Source organism: Lacerta agilis, chromosome 3 (assembly GCF_009819535.1).
Source record: "Lacerta agilis isolate rLacAgi1 chromosome 3, rLacAgi1.pri, whole genome shotgun sequence".
Classification (NCBI taxonomy): domain Eukaryota; kingdom Metazoa; phylum Chordata; class Lepidosauria; order Squamata; family Lacertidae; genus Lacerta; species Lacerta agilis.
In genome coordinates this window covers 38,612,355-38,633,016 of record NC_046314.1, presented here as the reverse complement: position 1 = coordinate 38,633,016, position 20,662 = coordinate 38,612,355, and the positions used below count along the sequence as shown (strand labels likewise).

At 44.9% G+C, this 20,662-nt stretch overlaps 1 protein-coding gene across 3 annotated transcripts in view; it reads right to left on the bottom strand.

Moving 5' to 3' along the window:
• The window catches only part of DOP1A (DOP1 leucine zipper like protein A), a 78,501-nt gene that overhangs the window by 46,275 nt on the left and 11,564 nt on the right, over positions 1 to 20,662 (bottom strand). For 2 of the 3 annotated variants that reach the window (XM_033143301.1, XM_033143303.1), the window contains exon 1: positions 7,541 to 7,657. The exons of the other annotated variant lie outside the window; for it this stretch is intronic. The gene's annotated coding sequence lies outside the window, so the exon portion shown is untranslated. Of the gene's footprint in view, positions 1 to 7,540; positions 7,658 to 20,662 lie in introns of those variants that run through there. 3 annotated transcript variants of the gene reach the window in all.

Here is a 20,662-nt window from a genome sequence, read left to right as displayed (position 1 = left end):
AAAGGTGTTATGTGGAGAAAGTTACTTTATCACACCTATGAGAATATATAATAAAGAGGATTAAAAATAACAATGGTTCTTGCACTTTTTAAAATTTTATATACGGAAGATTAACTACATGGTATTATCCTCTTCATGGGTTGCCAGCTGGGGGGAAATGATTTCACTGTTACTTTACCAAAGACCTTGGAAAATTAATTTTTCTGCTTGTCATTTCAAAGCCTACACTGGAAAATTCAGTTTTCTTTCTGAAAAGAACATTTCACTGACCTTAAGGCCTATGTCTGATCAAGCAGCAGGAAACAAAGTTTGGTACCCTTGATGCAGAACTAAAGAAAAAAGCTTCACAATACAAAACTTAGTTATTTCAGTAAATGCAACATTTGACAGCGAGAAAACTAAGGAGAACACAGATACATTGCATTTCCCCCCTAGCAAGGTAATGGTAATAGCTTTGAGGCTGCACAAATGGGCTGCCTGCTCCAAGGCATAACCCAATAAGCAAATGTTGAACTCTTGCCCTTGCCATGTCTGTCCCGTAATCCATACATAGGAACTAATCACTGGCCCATTTTAAGCTGTAGCATGACTGATGCTGTGAACATTAGGGCTCATATAGCACATTCATTCCATGGAAGTCATTAAGCAAAACGTTTCTGCTTTTGTCCTTTGGGGCATCTTTCCCATTACTCACATTTCCTTAAAACTTAACAATATAGGCCTGCATCCAGTCTTAGTCATTCTTAGAGAAGACCCACTGAAATCAATGGGGCTTCAATCCATGACAAACCTAAGTTCAGTGATTTCAGTGTGCTGACTAAGCACAACTATAATTGCAAACCTAAGCGTACTACCTGGAAGTAAGCCATACTGAATTCAATAGAATCTACAACAATTTATCTGATATGGTCAGGTTGTGCTTCAAGTCTGGATTCAAACCCATGTTTCTTAAAAATTAATGCTCCTTGCTAAGGTTCTGTATCAGTTCTGTATCTTCTGTTAGACTCGTCATCCAACGAGACACTGGGTATTCACACCATGAAGGAAATGAGCATTATGTGGACTTTGCGTATGGACGATTACATTTATATAATGTGGGAATGCATATTTTTTTGGTCTGTCCATTTGGGGATTATAGGATTAATTTGTGATGCCTGCCCTGTCCTGAGACTCAGTTGGGAAGAGGGAATTCCATTGTGTATATGAGAGCTGGCATGTCCCTTGTCTCAAGGGCTCTATGATTTCTTGTAGCCTGCAGGGCAGAGCTTATGACTGGCAGGGCAGGTAGACAAAGTATTTATCTAGCCTGGAGGCAGGCAGTTCAAGGAGGAACTCAGGAGACATCAAACAACTTTTGTATGCCTGTGAGACAAAAGGTGACAAAGAAACGTATACTGGGATTGCACTGGGGGCAACAGAGGAGAGTTAAGAGTTGGTTCTAAAGGTAAAGGTACCGTTAGGTCCAGTCGTGGACGACTCTGGGGTTGCAGCGCTCATCTCGCTTTATAGGCCGAGGGAGCTGGCGTTTGTCCTCAGACAGCTTCCGGGTCATGTGGCCAGCATGACTAAGCCGCTTCTGGCAAACCAGAGCAGTGCATGGAAACGCCGTTTACCTTCCCGCCGGAGCGGTACTTATTTATCTACTTGCACTGTGACGTGCTTTCGAACTGCTAGGTTGGCAGCAGGGACCGAACAACAGGAACTCACCCTGTCGCAGGGATTCGAACTGCCGACCTTCCGATCGGCAAGCCCTAGGACAGGGGTCAGCAAACTTTTTCAGCAGGGTGCTGGTCCACTGTCCCTCAGACCTTGTGGGAGGCCAGACTATACCGGTATTTTGGAAAAAAATATGAACAAATTCCTATGCCCCACAAATAACCCAGAGACGCATTTTAAATAAAAGGACACATTCTACTCATGTAAAAACACGCTGATTCCCGGACTGTCCGCGGGCTGGATTTAGAAGGCATCCAGCCCCCGGGCCTTAGTTTGGGGACCCCTGCCCTAGGCTCAGTGGTTTAGACCACAGCGCCACCTGCGTCCTAGAGTTGGCTCTAAGATATGTAATTAGACACAGGGAGAAAGGATCATGTTTAACCCTTGTTTGTTTGTTTGTTCTTTTGCTCTATTGGGGAAATTGTTGGTTTTCTGTAACTTTCACATATAATAACCATTTCTTAAAACTACCCCCCATCTTAGTAAACTTTTTACCTTGCTCATAAACCTGTTGTGGTCTTTTATTTTTTACATTCCCACACCTAGAAGCCATACATTAAGAAGCTTCAGGCAGACCCAAGGAAAGTCTGTAGGCTGATTATAAAGGGAAGTCATGTAGAACTACCGGTAATTCCCCTTTATCTAGTGGCAGCATGTTTTTTAAAGGGGAAGCGTGGGCTGAGCAGAAGGGTACCCTCTGTGTTAACGGCCAGGTCTCTTCCTTCAGACAACACGGGGCCCAGGGTAGTTAGGAAGTGGCCCATCGCACACCCATCTATCCAGTTGTGCAGGAAACTGTCAACAGTCTACATTTCAGGCAAAATGTTGTCAATTCTAGTTACAGTGTTTATGTACAAATTCTCATTGCCTAATACTATGATTATCATTTTTATAATTCTATTTCTATTGTGTTGTTGAATATTTCACAGTCATAGTTTTATTCCTGTTGTAAATCATATTGAAATCTAGTAGGATGAAGTATATAAATAGATGTGTATCTACACACTGGCTAGTATTTTGTAAAGCTACAAACATTCCTAGAAGTCTTATGCCCTGGAAATGAGAGAGCAAAAAAAATTATGTTAGAAAGTAGACACCACAATGCACTCCCTAAGAACTTATTCCATCAACCATCTTTATGATTCTTCAGTATGGAATAAAACAATGTTTTCAGTATTTATACGTAAATCCTAATGAGTTCGGTGGGCCTCAGGTACATTATTTAATCCTTGCAGCATGTAAATTGAGATAGTACTTTTATTCCCATACTGTATTGAAGATGGTAGGTTTCTGCTGAAAGGGAGTAGCTTACCTATAGCCACATTAGAGTCAAACTTGGGAAGTCCTATACAGTAACAGCCCATGGATAACTCACTATCAAAGCATCTAATGCCCAATATTTCTGTTTAGTTACTGTACTTTCCTCATCAGCTAAAGGCAAACAATGCTACATTCTTCAAATGAATACAGGAGGAACATGAAGACAACAGGGTTTTTCAGAAAACTGGAACGCCAGATCAAACAATGGATTTTCTATACCCAGTATTTCTAACTGAATATGTGTGTATAATTTTAGTATGCCTTTGATTTTTTTAAACTTAACAGCTTAAGCCTGCCTTCTTTGCTATCAACAAAGCTGCAGATTTTATAAAACATTAGTTTGTGACAATTACTCTTAATTACACAATAATCAGCTAGTGCATATTCTCAGTCCAAAGAATTTGGGTTTTTTTATTGCACAGCATCTTCTGTTCTGACAGAAATATAATTATTTTTGCAAATTAGGAAATATTTAAGATTTGCTTGCTGACAATTTCTACATTGAAAACTATTTACCGATATCTGAAGAATTTAAAAACCACACATTTGAAAATATTGTGAGGGTATACAAAAAAGAAAGAAAGAAATAACAAAATACAAAGTTAAAGCACTAAGACTGCATTAAATCCACCTGTAAAGTGGATTGCAATGCTACCCTGAAAAAGGTAGGGGGGAGAGTATAAAAAACAAATGGTTGGCACCATCCTAATTTCCGGGTGGAGTGCATTCCAAAGTGTGAGGGATGCCATCCTAAAAGCTCTGTCCCAGGTGCTTCTTAAATGAATACGACAGACAGTGTACATTTGTTGCACTTGCAGCTTAACTACTCTTATGCCAGATCCCTCAAGTAGTACTGTACTACAATTAGACACAGCCCTATTTATAACACAAGTTAGGAGGATAATGCCCCTTTATTAAACACAGCTTTCTCTCATCCATATCAATATATCTATATCTATATATCTATATATCTATATATCTATATATCTATATATATATATATATATATATATTCAAAGGCAAATTCCATCATAAAGCCCAAAGTGAGGATAAGGGTCCTTCAATAGCAACCAGAAATTTAACAACACAAATCTTATATTGTAAATATACTCCACCATGGGAGTAAATGTTATTGTTACTTTCCGCATAGCTGCCAGCAACACAAGGGAAGAATGCTGCCACTCTTTCAAAATGGCACCAGGCTGGGTCTTGTGATGGACGTAGTATTAGTGCAACCATGTGGGGAGGGGGATTGCTAGAAACACACACCACCAACTGCTCTTCCCTTGCAAAGCCTCAATAGGCAGAAGATACATAATACGCAATTGTGGTGCAGCCAACCACCTCAGTCATGTATTTACCCCTGTGCTTCAACAAAGGCAAGAGTCTCTTTGCCTCCCTTCTCCTTTCATGCACCCCAGTTGCTAATATTCCATGCCTGATTCAAGATGCAGGCAAACAACAGTAGGGAACTAAGGTGCCTATATGGAGGACTGTGCCAAAGAGCCTGTGGCTTTCCATGCTGGGAAAACCCCTTGGTATCCATTCTTGCTCAGTTCAAAACATAGTCCCACTGAGAACTCTAGAAGCTCCAAGATATCAGAGTTGAAACATTAACTAAAGTGAAAGGAGCAATTGCTATTCTAGGAATTGCTGTGAAGTTTTTCAATGGAAACAATTTCCTTGTTTATTTTTTCCTTTCTCTAGGCATCCTGTCAGATTAAGAAGCCTTCAGTACTTGACTCAGCTTGTTTGGCTTCTTCAGCAATTATACCCTGGAATGCCTTGTGTTGACGATCTTTAGAAAATGACAAGCAGCATTTGAAAATTACTCATATAAGATGCGGCTGGGGGGTGGGTGGGCTTTGGTGACAAAGAACAACTTTGGTAGTGTGAAATGTCTGGTGCAAGGAGCCCCAATTTCTTTCATTCTGTGCTTTATTCTTTATAAAAACAAGGCTTCCTTTCTCCCTATTATTGCATAATTGTGGGAGACAGTAATCTGCTCAGTGATATCCAAATTGACAAACCACTGGCTCAATGCATGAGCTTCTAGTGCCTCTCATTGGGACAGAAGATAGAAAAATATTAGATACCATCACCGGCATGTCAACCACTGCGCTTTACAAGAGGCAAAGAAAACTATATGTAAGAAAACATGGAACACAATTCAGACATGCAAAGAAGGAGGAGGAGGAGGAGGGGAAGAAGAGTTTGGATTTGATATACCGCTTTATCACTACCCTAAGGAGTCTCAAAGTGGCTAACAATCTCCTTTCCCTTCCTCCCCCACAACAAACACTCTGTGAGGTGAGCGGGGCTGAGAGACTTCAGAGAAGCGTGACTAAGCCAAGGTCACCCAGCAGCTGCATGTGGAGGAGCGGGGAAGCTAACCCGGTTCATCAGATTACGGGTCTACCACTCTTAACCACTACACCACAGAAGCCACCCCAAGAGTTATGTTCACCTCTGAATGTGTATAGGATTGCAGTGTTAAAACCAATTTACAGAAACCAGAGAAGGAACATTCCAGCTTCTCAGGACACCCTCTCTCACACTTTAATGTTACTAAACTTAACAAAAATTATGGTATCTAATGAATTTGATGCTTTCACTAAAATAAGGATTTTAGATTATTTAATATGCCCCCATTCAATATTATAGCTATTGTTTATTACTGATTCTCTGAAGTTCCAGGAAACTGGGATTGCATCTCTATCAGGATGTGTTTGTTGCACTGGTTTTCTTCTGCTGAGGCACACTTTGAATATATGAATCCTCTAAAATATATGAATATATGAATCCTCTAAAAACACATCTTTTCAACACTCTCCATTAAACAACTTACTCCACACTACAAAACATCATCTATAGGCAGGATCAACCACAAAGAAACTCTTCACTACACTGTGTGATCCAAAGCTCAAATGCTACTGAACCAACTGGCCATGCAACGAAAGCGTGTTCTTTCTATGATTCCCCTTTTGGAAAAACCAGTGTATACATAACCAGAGATGAAGGCTGCAATCCTGAGCATATTTAATGATGGGTAAGAATACAGCGAGCCTCATTTTCAAGTAAAGATCTTTACAATAGAGCTGAAAAGGTTTTATTCTGTTTCCATCAAGACAAATATCTGCCCACCCAACTCTTTCTGATAAGAGCAACAGCCCAAGCTAGAAGTACCTCTAAAAAAAAAATCATCCCAACTATAAAAAAACAAACCAAAAAATACAAGGAACCAACCATTCACAAGGCAGCAGGAGAAGACAGCATTTATAAAACATGATGTAGAATATCCCACATTAACTTCCACATAATTCTGCACCCATGCTTACTAATGTAGTTTAGAATTACTAATCTACATAAATGTAGCACAGAGAGAACAGAAGAAAAGCCAATTTATTAGTTACTCAGATTCCCAAGTGGACTGTGAAAGACAATAAAAAGGGGTTACTAATCTGTGTTGCCTTATGTGCTAAAAACCACACTTAACTGTGCAGACTGAATTTGAAGAAGGGACATGAAGAAAAGGGTGAGTACAATCCTATGCTTGTTTACTCGGAAATAAGTCTGACTATATTGGAGCCTGCTCCTTTATGAGTGTGCAGCTTGAACGAGTGAATGAAAGTAGAGAATGCAAAATGCCAACTATTAGTAGGTCACATCATACTCTAGTAGCTAAATCAAATAACCATTAACTCCTGTTCATTGTTCACAGTAACTGGGGTTGGAGATGCATGATTCTGAAGAGTGGATTAGTTTATCCTTTAACAGAATTTTTTTAAAGAGTATCAAAAGCATGACTTCAGGACTCTAAAGGGGCTGGGCAGAGAGCTACAGGTGGCTGTTACTTAAAATCAATGAGCTCAGAGTACAAAGGTGTGGTGTGTGCGCAGCAGGCAGATGATGAATTCTCACTCCCTCCCCCCATAACAAAATATAAGGAGACTGAAAGGATGGCAGGGAAGAGAAATCCCCTTATCTTCACACAACCAGGGTGGCTAAAACATTGGCAATGAGGAACCTAAAGGTGAACTAGTACCTGTATACATTTAGTGCACCTTGTGACTGTATCTGATGAAGATGGGATGGGAACAAGAGTGGCACAAAATATTATTATTATTATTATTATTATTATTATTATTATTATTATTATTATTATTATTCCTCTTTCTGATGGGCCCTGCTCCATTTATTTTCAGCCCCCCAATGGAGGGGGGGCTGTCATAATGGAACGGGAGATAAAGGAAACATTAGTGGCAGACAGGAGAAAGTGACCCATAAGCGTATTTGGATACATAAAGATCAGGAGGCATCTCCACGCACCCCTCTCCACCACCCTATACTTCTGAATCTCCCCACCGGGGAGGAGACCCTCCAACAAGGGATGTCTCCCCCAAACCTTAACGCTTGTATATCCCCCCCCCTCACAACCAGGCACCGAAAAAGCGGGAAGCAGGAAAGGTTTGGGGGAGGGCGCGTCGCAGGGGGAAAGGGTTACCTTGGCGTCCCAAGCCGGAAGAGCCCCCGCCGCCTAAACACACCGGAGAGGGCACTGACAGCTCCCAGCATGCAGCGCAGCCGCCTTCCTTCCGCCCTCCCTCCGGCTCGCTTCTACTTGCGCAACAGCGCCACCTGCCGGCTCTCCAGAACGTTCCGCCGCTGGAATCCCATTCCCATCTCCTCCCGGCGCCCTCGCCTCGGCTTCCGCGCGGCGGAGAGTTCGCCCCCCGCGGTGCGCGTGCATCTTAGTTTCCAGGCCGCGGCCAAGCGGGCAGTAAAGCACCCCCTCGGCCGCGTCTTTCTTCGAGGAAACTGGTCTTTCTTTATTAAATTTGTCAGCCGCTTTCTCTTGCCCAGGGCAACCCCAAAGCAACTTACAACAACCCAAACAATACAGTATGGGCATAGCCAGCGGGGTGCAGCTGCGCGGCTGCGTCCCTCCCGCCCTAAAAAAATCAATCAATAAATAAACTTTACTAATTCTCTCGCATATAACTGTTCTGCCTCACCCCCGTAAAGCCTGCCCCCACTAAAATCCTGACTACGCCCATGCCAAACAAGACAACCCCGCAGTGAGACATTAAAACCGGGGGGGGGGGGGTATACAATGAAATCATGCCACCAGCAGAGATATATGGGCCCTGTATACGCGCACAAGGCAATTCTTGCACTGTTCTGGAATCCAAGTGAGGGGAATAGGAAGTGGCCCTTCTGGGTTCGCGCGCGCCCTGCGTGCATTAGTTACATGAGGAATGTCTCAGGCCAGGGTGCAATTAAATGTATCTGTCTCCAACAGAAGCGAGTCTGGGTCCCGACTTCCGAAGCTCGCCATGGAAGAATAAAAACGTTTGTCCTTGACTTCTGCTTCCAAACCTGGAGGCTCTGCATCAGGATGTTTCTCCAGACGCTGACGAGCCCAACTCCCACCAGCCCGATGGTTAGGGATATGACGGGAGCTGCAGTTATACAACACCTGGAGGGCCGCGAATCCCCCATCTCGCAAATAGCCATCGCTAATAATACACCGTTTGTGAATTTAAAGCTCTGCTATCCACTAAGGACGCTTAGGCTGCAATCCTATACACACACATACCTGGGAGTAAGTCCCATAAAAGTTTTGCACGGTCCAGGGTAAAAGGCGGATCTAGACGGATCCTCATGAATTCATATGATTTTTTCATTCAAATGAAAAAAAACCACCATGATACTGTAGACCACATCTCAGTCTATATGTAGCATCAAAAAAATCATGCATCCACTGTTTTGTGGGGCCACAATGGTGCAAAAACTTGTTTAAAAAACACGGATCCTCATGGATCCTCATGATTTCTGCATTGGGACACCCCAAACTCACCGTCAAATCACATATCATGTCCAGGGGCACAGCCTCCACCACAAAAATCTGGGATCCATGGCTTCCTCACGACAATATGGCGCAAAAACTTGGTTTTGAAGCACGGATCCTCACGGATCCGCACCCTTTTTGCATTGGGCCACCCCTAACTCACCGTCAAATCACACATAATGTCCAGGGGCACAGGCTGCACCACAAAAAACACGGATCCACGGCATCCTGGCAACACCGTGGATCAAAAACGTGGTTCTGAAGCGTGGATCCTCACGGATCCTCACCCTTTTTGCACTGGGCCACACCAAATTCACCGGCAAATCAGACATCATAGCAAGGGGCACAGCCTGCACCACAAAAAACACGGGTCCACCGCTTCCTGGCGACACCACGGCCCAAAAACGGGGTTCTGCACCACAAAAAACATAGATCCGAGGCATGGATCCACATGAATTCATATGATTTTTATATTGAAACAAAACAAAACCACCATGATACTCTAGACCAAATATTAATCTATAGGCAGCACCAAAAAAATCACGTTTCCACTATTCCATGAGGCCGCAATGGCGCAAAAACATGGTTCTGAAGCGCGGATCCTCACGGATCCTCACCCTTTTTGCACTGGGCCACATCAAACTCACCGGCAAATCACACATCATAGCCAGGGGCATAGCCTGCACCACAAAAAACACGGGTCCACCGCTTCCTGGCGACACCACGGCCCAAAAACGGGGTTCTGAAGCGCGGATCCTCACGAATCCGCACCCTTTTTGCACTGCGCCACATCAAACTCACCGGCAAATCACACATCAAAGCCAGGGGCACAGCCTGCACCACAAACATCATGGATTCACCGCTTCCTGGCAACACTAGGGCCCAAAAACGTGGTTCTGAAGCACGGATCCTCATGGATCCGCACCCTTTTTGCACTGCGCCACATCAAACTCACCGGCAAATCACACATTATAGCCAGGGGCACAGCCTGCACCACAAACATCATGGATCCACCACTTCCTGGCGACACCACGGCCCAAAAACGGGGTTCTGAAGCACGGATCCTCACGAATCCGCACCCTTTTTGCACTGCGCCACATCAAACTCACCGGCAAATCACACATCAAAGCCAGGGGCACAGCCTGCACCACAAACATCATGGATTCACCGCTTCCTGGCAACACTAGGGCCCAAAAACGTGGTTCTGAAGCACGGATCCTCATGGATCCGCACCCTTTTTGCACTGCGCCACATCAAACTCACCGGCAAATCACACATCATAGCCAGGGGCACAGCCTGCACCACAAACATCATGGATCCACCACTTCCTGGCGACACCACGGCCCAAAAACGGGGTTCTGAAGCACGGATCCTCATGGATCCGCACCCTTTTTGCACTGCGCCACATCAAACTCACCGGCAAATCACACATCATAGCCAGGGGCACAGCCTGCACCACAAACATCATGGATTCACCACTTCCTGGCAACACTAGGGCCCAAAAACGTGGTTCTGAAGCACGGATCCTCATGGATCCGCACCCTTTTTGCACTGCGCCACATCAAACTCACCGGCAAATCACACATCAAAGCCAGGGGCACAGCCTGCACCACAAAAAACACGGGTCCACCGCTTCCTGGCGACACCACGGCCCAAAAACGGGGTTCTGAAGCGCGGATCCTCACGGATCCGCACCCTTTTTGCACTGCGCCACATCAAACTCAACGGCAAATCACACATCATACCCAGGGGCACAGCCTGCACCACAAACATCATGGATTCACCGCTTCCTGGCAACACTAGGGCCCAAAAACGTGGTTCTGAAGCACGGATCCTCATGGATCCGCACCCTTTTTGCACTGCGCCACATCAAACTCACCGGCAAATCACACATCAAAGCCAGGGGCACAGCCTGCACCACAAAAAACACGGGTCCACCGCTTCCTGGCGACACCACGGCCCAAAAACGGGGTTCTGAAGCGCGGATCCTCACGAATCCGCACCCTTTTTGCACTGCGCCACATCAAACTCACCGGCAAATCACACATCAAAGCCAGGGGCACAGCCTGCACCACAAAAAACACGGGTCCACCGCTTCCTGGCGACACCACGGCCCAAAAACGGGGTTCTGAAGCGCGGATCCTCATGGATCCGCACCCTTTTTGCACTGCGCCACATCAAGCTCACCGGCAAATCACACATCATAGCCAGGGGCACAGCCTGCACCACAAACATCATGGATTCACCACTTCCTGGCAACACTAGGGCCCAAAAACGTGGTTCTGAAGCACGGATCCTCATGGTTCCGCACCCTTTCTGCACTGCGCCACATCAAACTCACCGGCAAATCACACATCATAGCCAGGGGCACAGCCTGCACCACAAACATCATGGATTCACCGCTTCCTGGCAACACTAGGGCCCAAAAACGTGGTTCTGAAGCACGGATCCTCATGGATCCGCACCCTTTTTGCACTGCGCCATATCAAACTCACCGGCAAATCACACATCAAAGCCAGGGGCACAGCCTGCACCACAAAAAAACACGGGTCCACCGCTTCCTGGCGACACCACGGCCCAAAAACGGGGTTCTGAAGCGCGGATCCTCACGAATCCGCACCCTTTTTGCACTGCGCCACATCAAACTCACCGGCAAATCACACATCAAAGCCAGGGGCACAGCCTGCACCACAAAAAACACGGGTCCACCGCTTCCTGGCGACACCACGGCCCAAAAACGGGGTTCTGAAGCGCGGATCCTCACGAATCCGCACCCTTTTTGCACTGCGCCACATCAAACTCACCAGCAAATCACACATCATAGCCAGGAGCACAGCCTGCACCACAAAAAACACGGATCCACCGCTTCCTGGCGACACCACGGCCCAAAAACCGGGTTCTGAAGCGCGGGTCCTCATGGATCCGCACCCTTTTTGTATTGGGCCACCCCTAACTCATTGTCACATCACATATCATATCCAGGGGCACAGCCTGCACCACAGAAAACACGGATCCACAACATCCTGGCGACACCGTGGACCAAAAATGTTGTTTTCAAGCGCGAATCCTCATGGTTTTTGCATTCTGGGACCCCAAATTCACCCTTAATTCAAATATATTGTACATAACCACAGATCTGACCACAAAAAGCATGGATCTACTGCTTCGTGGTCCTGGCCAGATGCTGCCCTGGATATAATGGCCAATATTTAGGTCTGTGTGCTGGGGTGCAGGAAATGGAGTCGGCTGAATCTCAGTCCATTAAAGATGGGGGTCCAATGGCTTGGCCGGAATGATTTTGGTTCGGTTTGCCAGCTCCCAGCTCTTGATGATGCACAATAGTCACCTGTACCCGCCATCAGGAGTCTGGGTGTGATCCTGGATGCTTTTGTCTCTATGGAGGCACTGGTCACAAATGTAGCCAAACTGGCATTTTAAAATCTTTACAGGTTAGGCAATTGGTACTGTACCTGTCTCTTTCCAACCTAGCCATGGTGATCCATGAAGCAGTCACCTGCAGTCTAGACTACTTTAACTTGCTCTACGCCTGAGCTGGGGTGGGCGGAGTATAAATGTGATAGATAGATAGATAGATAGATAGATAGACAGATGATAGACAGAGAGACAGATAGATAGATAGATACGCAGGGCTACTCTTGAGACTACTCTAGAAACTCCAAATGGTCTAAAATGCAGGTGCATGAGTTCTTACTCGGACTTTGTGGAGAGCCCACATTCAGTTGGTGGTTCATCAGCTGGATTGGCTCCAGGTGGAGTATCAAATCAGGTTCAAGGTTTTGGTGCTAACCTTTAAAGCCTAAACAGTCTGTCACCTTTCTTATCTGTGGGAATTATCTTCCAATACATCCCCCAAAGAGGGTGATGCTTATCTAACAGCAACCTACTGGTGGTTCCTGGCCCAAAACATATCCAGCTGTCCCAACCAGAGCCAGAGCCTTTTTGGTGGAACGCTTTGTCTAATGAGACCAGGGCTCAGCGCAATGTATCTCAGTTATCTCACTCGCTGGGTCGTCACCTTACAGTGGTGAGTGGGCTTGCACATTCCTATGGCCCTTGTGAGCGAAGCAGGGCCTCCCAAGGCGGTAAGGTCAAAGGGAAGGAGCTAGACAAAGAATGATCCAAGAAGTCCTCATTGGCAGAATAGGCGGATGTAAACAAGCGGTATGTTACAACGGCTGTGAAGGCAGATGAAGGCTGCAGCAGATAAGATCTACCAGTTTGTCATGACTACTCATGCCATTGGAACAGAGCCCTACTGCAAAGACACTGCGTTGGTCATTGTGCACTGATCTACACACCTAAAACAAATTCACGCACAGGCATCTTCCAAAAACCCAACCCAAACCCCAAAAGTCCCATGGTGATTGGCAAATGGTAACGGGGGCAGGATCATTAAATCTGGAAGCCCCTAGTCATGAACTGGCACATGGGCGGTAGATACAGATTCAGTTGTTCTGACTCAAGGAACGAGGCAGTTGAGCAGCTCTGCAGCTGTATCCATGACTGAGCAGCCCTTTTAGGATCCACTCTGCTCACCCCGAAAAGGGGGAGGGGCTAGGAAAGGTGGCCTAAACATAGTCTGCTTCCCCTTTTCCCTGTCTGGATTACTGCACCCAGTGAGGTCACCACCCAGTGGTCGTAAAAGACAATCCAACTTTGGAACATGGAACATACGGACTTTGTCAGATAATACAGATAACGAGCGTCCTGAATACAGAACTGCCATCATTGCAAGAGAGCTGCAGCGTTTTAACATCAATATTGCAGCGCTTCAAGAGATTCGAAGAGCAGGCAAGAAACAGCTGAAGGAAGAAAAAGGAGGCTACACATTCTTCTGGAAAGGTCTATCTGAACAAGAACATTGAATACATGGGATAGGCTTCGCTATCAAAAACGACCTTGTGAAGCTCCTGTCAGAAGTCCCTACCGGTATTAATGAGCGACTCTCAACCCTTCAAATAAAGCTCACCAAAAACCAACAGGCTACTATTATAAGCGCTCATGCACCAACACTGGATGCTGATGAAGACGTGAAATAAATTTTTTACTGTCAGCTGGATACCATCCTATCAGAGACACCTAAGGAAGATAAAATTATCCTCCTGGGTGATTTTAATGCAAGAGTTGGGCGAGATTTCGATCTGTGGCCTGGGACTATTGGGAAAGAAGGAGTTGGCAACAGCAACCAGAACGGAATTTTACTTTTGATGATATGTGCAGCGCACAACCTTGTTATTACCAACACACTCTTTCGACAGAAAAATAAATTTAAAACTTCATGGAGGCATGAAAGTCTTCTTCACCGTCGCTATCGCCACTTGGTAGGCTTGACGTTGAGCTCTAACCAGTGTCCGGTCCAATTCAGAATGAGTTTTCTGCCACCGGCGCTCTAGCTGTCTCAGCGACCGTTTCCTCACCCTCAGCTCTGGAGAACACCATGGGGCTGTCTGGGCTCCATGCAATCGGAGAGGGCGCCTCAGAACCAGACAGTTGATAGCCCTGGTTAACTCCGCATTCCAGCGAGCCACCAGGAAATCAGATGAAAAGCCCTCAACATGGGATAAAGCATCCCCTACCACTCTCTGGAAACCATTTGGACCCATTAAGTGACAGGGGCGGACCATCCAAATCGGTCCCACCTCCCTGCAGAGGGGAAGGGTTGCGGAGAAGTCCACTTGCACCAGGAAGTGATCCGACCATGGCACTTCTTTTGTTTTGCTTTTACTTAATGTCAGATCACCAGCATCCATAGAGGTGAGCACCAGATCTAAGGCATGTCCATGACTATGAGTTGGGCCAAACTTATTCAGGGACAGCTCCATGGAGGCCATGCTTTCCACGAAGTCCCGAGCAGCCCCTTGTAAGGTCGTGTCGGCATGGATGTTAAAATCCCCTAGGACCACCAAACTAGGTGTCTCCAGGAGAACATCCGCCACGACCTGACCTGAAGCAGCTCGGGCAGGGAATCCTTGGTGCAGCGGGGAGGTCGGTACACCAAAAGGAATCCTGTACTGCCCCTATTGCCCAACTTCCAGAACATGCACTCAGAGAACTGAGTATTTCAGGTAGGACACCTGATGCAAGCTAGTGACTTCCTAAAAATCACTGCAACCCCCCCTCCCCACCCACATGACCTGGGTTGCTGTGCATAACAGAAACCTGGTGGACAACCAGATGCTAAGACAGGCCCATCTGCTTCATCCAACCAAATCTCTGTTATACATGCCAGGTGAAGTCCTCCATCCACAATCAAGTCAGGGATGGCAGTGGTCTTATGAATCATTGTCCTAGCATTGCACAGCAGCACCTTCAGGTCGTGTGGGTTTCCCTTGTTGAGCACAAATATAACATTGAATCACAATGGTACAAAATAACTCAGCAAGCTGACATTCATAGAATCATAGAATCAGAGTTGGAAGCAGAGGCGTAGCATCCAGGGGCGGCATTGCCGTGGAGGCACCCCCTGGGGGCGGGACATCATGACGCCATGACGTCATGACATCATGATGCATGCGTCAGGACCCGCCGAGCGAACGCTGGCTCCTGGGGCTTCCCTGTCTATGCTGCTTTAAAAATCCGGGCATGCGCAGTCCATCTCAGCCGGCGCTGCTGCTCCAGGGGCGACCCGCTAAGCGAGTGCTGGCTCCTGGAGCTCCCCCGTCCGTGCTGTAGCAGCACGGGTGGGGGAGCCCCACAAGCCGCCGATCTCGCAGGGCAGCCCCATAGCGGCAGTGACGGGTGGACCCCGGATGGGCCGCAGGGCAGAGTGGCTTCACTCTGCGGCTTTCTCTGGGCCACCGGCGGGGCGGGGCGGGGCTGGCCCAAGTGTCACCCCTGCCCTCCCCTGGAATCTGGGGCAGACCGCCCCCCGCCGCCCGTCTCTACGCCCCTGGTTGGAAGAGACGACAAGGGCCATCCAGTCCAACTCCCTGCCAAGCAGGATACACCATCAAAGCATTCCTGACAGATGGCTGTCAAGCCTCTGCTTAAAGACCTCCAAAGAAGGAGACTCCACCACACTCCTTGGCAGCGAATTCCACTGTCGAACAGCTCTTACTGTCAGGAAGTTCTTCCTAATGTTTAGGTGGAATCTTCTTTCTTGCACTTTGAATCCATTGCCCCGTGTCCGCTTCTCTGGAGCAGCAGAAAACAGCCTTTCTCCCTCCTCTATGTGACATCCTTTTATATATTTGAACATGGCTATCACATCACCCCTTAACCTAATCTTCTCTAGGCCAGCTCCCTAAGCCGTTCCTCATAAGGCATCGTTTCCAAGCCTTTGACCATTTTGGTTGCCCTCCTCTGAACACGTTCCAGCTTGTCAGTATCCTTCTTGACCTGTGGTGCCCAGAACTGGACACAGTACTCCAGGTGAGGTCTGACCAGAGCAGAATACAATGGTACTATTACTTCCCTTGATCTAGATGCTATACTCCTATTGATGCAGCCCAGAATTGCATTGGCTTTTTTGGCTTCTGCATCACACGGTTGACTCATGTCAAGTTTATGGTCTACCAAGACTCCTAGATCCTTTTCACATGTACTGCTCTCAAGCCAGGTGTCACCCATCCTGTATTTGTACCTATAATTTCCCCCCCCCAAGTGTAGTACTTTACATTTTTCCCTGTTGAAATTCATCTTGTTTGCTTTGGCCCAGTTCTCTAATCTGTTAAGGTCATTTTGATGTGTGATCCTGTCCTCTGGGGTATTAGCCACCCCTCCCAATTTGGTGTCATCTGCAAACTTGATCAGGATGCCCTCAAGCCCATCATCCAAGTCATTGATAAAGATGTTGAATAGACTGGGCCCAAGACAGAACCCTGTGGCACCCCACTAGTCACTTCTCTCCAGGATGAAGAGGAGCCATTAATGAGCACCCTTTGGGTTCGGTCAGCCAGCCAGTTACAAATCCACTGAATGGTAGCATTGTCTAGCCCACATTTTACCAGCTTCTTTATAAGAATATCATGGGGCACCTTGTCAAAGACCTTGCTGAAATCAAGATAGGCTACATCCTCAGTGTTCCCTTCATCTACCAGGCTTGTAATTCTGTCAAAAAAATGAGATCAGGTGAGTCTGACATGACTTATTTTTCAGAAACCCATGCTGACTTTTAGTGTTCACAGCGTTCCTTTCTAGGTGCTCACAGACCATTTGCTTAATGATCTGCTCTAGAATCTTTCCTGGTATTGATGTCAGGCTGACTGGGCAGTCATTTTTTGGGTCCTCTCTTTCCCCCTTTCTGAAAATCTGGACAACATTTGCCCTCCTCCAGTCTGCTGGGACTTCGCCTGTTCTCCAGGAATTCTCAAAGATTACTGCCAGTGGTTCTGAAATCACCTCTGCCAGTTCTATTAATACTCTTGGATGTAGTTCATCTGGCCCTGGAGACTTGAATACATCTAAACTAGCCAAGTATTCCTGTACTACCTCCTTACTTATTCTGGGCTGTGTTTCCCCTGCTGAATCATCTGCTCCGTATTTTTCAGGTTGGGCATTGTTTTCTTTTTTTGCAAGCAAGCCGCGGAGCGGGGCCGCTCCACCCCGCGGCCTGCCTGGGACCCGCCCACCAGCGCCACTATGGCGCGGCACGCATGCGCTGTGCGTCGCACTCAGCAATGGGCCAGCGCCAAGAAAATCCTGAAGAAGAAGAAAAAGGAAAGGAAAGCAGCACAAGCGGCTGCTTCCCTTTCTTTTTTCGTTTTTTAGGAAGGGAGAAGAAAAGCGTGTGGCGGCCAAAGAGCAGACTGTGCTCCATAGCGCATGCGCCGTGACGTCGCCACAAACAACAACAAAATAGATACAAAAAAATACACAAACAAACTAAAACTACAATACAAAACATCTATCAAAAAATAAAAACAAAAAACAAACTTTCGTATTAAAAAAGCTCCACTTTCCTCACATCTTTACATGGACTTCCTCCTGTTTCCCCTTATTTGCGTCCCTTAAAAAATATTTCACGTAACTTCCCAATTTAAATTTATCACATATTCTATACACACTAGTAAATGCAAAACAATTTCCAGATCTATTTCTATACTCTATACTCTCCTAAAATTCGTATTGTTAATTCACATTATATATTTGACAGCCTATCCTTTTCCTTCAAACAAAAATCTAATTTTGAATCTTACAATACTTTTTTAGATACATTTTAAATTTTCCCCATTCCTTCTCCACCACGTCGTCTCTCTGGTTACGGATTCTCCCGGTCATTTCTACAGGCTCCATGTACTCCAACATCTTCATCTGCCATTGTTCAATAGTAGGCAATTCCTCCAACTTCCAGTTCTTGGCTATTAATACTCTCGCTGCTGTTGTGGCATACAAAACTAAATTTCTATCGCATTTCAAAATGTCTTTACCTAAAATGCCTAATAAAAAGGCCTCTGGTTTTTTCTTAAAGGTATATTTAAGAATTTTTTTCAGTTCATTATATACCTTTTCCCAAAAGTCTTTCACCTTAGGGCACAACCACCACATATGAAAAAAAGTTCCTTCTGATTGCTTACATCTCCAACACTTGTTACTTAAACCACGGTAAATTTTTGCCAATTTAACAGGTGTCAGATACCACCTGTAAATCATCTTCATAAAGTTCTCTCTTAATAAACTGCACACTGTGAATTTGATATTTTGACTCCACAACCTCTCCCAATCTTCCATCATGATGTTGTGCCCCAGGTCTTTTGCCCATTCAATCATTGCCAATTTTACCAACTCATCTTGTGTATGCCACCCCAATAACAGATTATACATTCTGGAAAGATTTTTCCTTTTCGGCTCTATTAATTCCGTCTCCAACTTGGATTTTTCTATCTGAAAACCAACTTTCTTATCTGCTTTAAATGTTTCATTGATCTGATGATATTGTAACCAATTTGTGACTTGTTCTTTCAATTGTTCATAAGTTTTTAATTTAAAATTCTGACCTTCTTGTATCAAAATGTCTTTATATTTCTGCCATTGTCGGTCCAAATTTGCTCTTTTATGTGCTTTAGCTTCTAAGGGTGATAACCATCTGGGTGTTTTGCTTTCTAAGAAAACCTTATATTTCATCCAAATTTTAAACAGAGAATTTCTAATTATATGTTTCTTAAATCCACTATTTACTTTGCATTTATCATACCATAAATATGCATGCCAACCAAAAACATTGTCGTGACCTTCCAAATCTAATACATCAGCATTATCTAATGTAAACCATTCTTTCAACCAACAAAAAGCAGCTGCTTCATAATAAGTTCTTAAGTCTGGCAGGGAAAATCCCCCTCTGTTCTTTGCATCTATTAAAATCTTATATTTAACCCTGGGTTTCTTTCCCTGCCAGATAAATTTCGTTAAATCTTTTTGCCATCTTTTAAAACATTCCATCTTATCAATAATTGGCAACGACTGAAACAAAAATAGCATTTTTGGCAGAATATTCATTTTTATCACAGAAATCCTTCCTAATAATGACAATTTCAATCTAGTCCATATTTCTAAATCTCTCTTTATCTCTTTCCAGACTTTCTCATAATTGTCTTTATAAAGGTTTATGTTATTAGCAGTCATATTAACACCCAGATATTTTACTTTCTTCACAAAGCTAAGCCCTGTTTGTGATTCCAATCTCATAATCTCTTGTTTACTCATATTTTTGGTTAAAACTTTAGTCTTGGTTTTGTTTAACTTGAAGCCTGCGACCTGCCCGAACTGTTGAATTGTTTCCAGTGCACACACTGCACTATTTTCAGGATCCTGTAGGGTTAGGACCAGATCATCGGCAAACGCTCTCACTTTGTATTCTCTTTCTCCCACTCTTATTCCTTTAATATTCTCATTCTGCCTGATCATATTTAAAAGGACTTCCAGGACCGTAAAGAAAAGTAATGGGGATAGGGGGCACCCTTGTCTTGTTCCCTTCTCAATCCTTATTTCCTCTGAAACCACACTGTTAACAATGATTTTTGCTTTCTGCTCTTGATATATTGCATTTATTCCGTTCATAAAAATTACCTCCCATCTCCATTTTATAAAAGTTTTGTTTCATAAAGTTCCAAGATATGTTGTCAAAGGCCTTTTCCGCATCTACAAACATCAAAATAGCTCTTGTATTGCTTCTCTTTTCTAACCTTTCCAGCACATCCACTATATTCTTTATATTTCCATTGAGGTGCCTTTCTGGCAAAAAGCCTGCTTGATCATTGTGGATGTACTCCTTCAACACTCCTCTCAGTCCCTTGGCCAAAATACTTGCAAATATTTTGTAGTCTACATTCAATAAGGAGATTGGTCGGTAATTTTTAACTTGTGTTTTTTCTGTGTCCGGCTTTGGTATCAGAGTAATATAAGCTTCCTTCCAAGACTCAGGTGCCTTCTTCCCCTGTATTATTTCATTGCAAACCTCCATCATTGGTTGTATCATCCAATCTTTTAAAACTTTATAGTATTTTGCTGTAAGTCCATCCGGTCCTGGAGCCTTATCCAACTGCATATCCTTTATTGCTTCTTCTATCTCTTGCTTTGTGATGGGGAGATTGAGCATAGTTTTCTTTTCCTCTGGTATCTTACGCATTCCATTTTTCTCCAAAAACTGTTGGATCAAATCACTATCCTGTTTTCTTTCTTATATAATTGCTTATAGAATTTTTGAAAACATTTCCTAATATCCTTAGGATCCTCGATGCTTTTTCCTTCATAATTTAGACTTGTAATAGTGTTCTGTTTCTGACGCTTCTTCAATTGCCAAGCCAATAACTTTCCGCA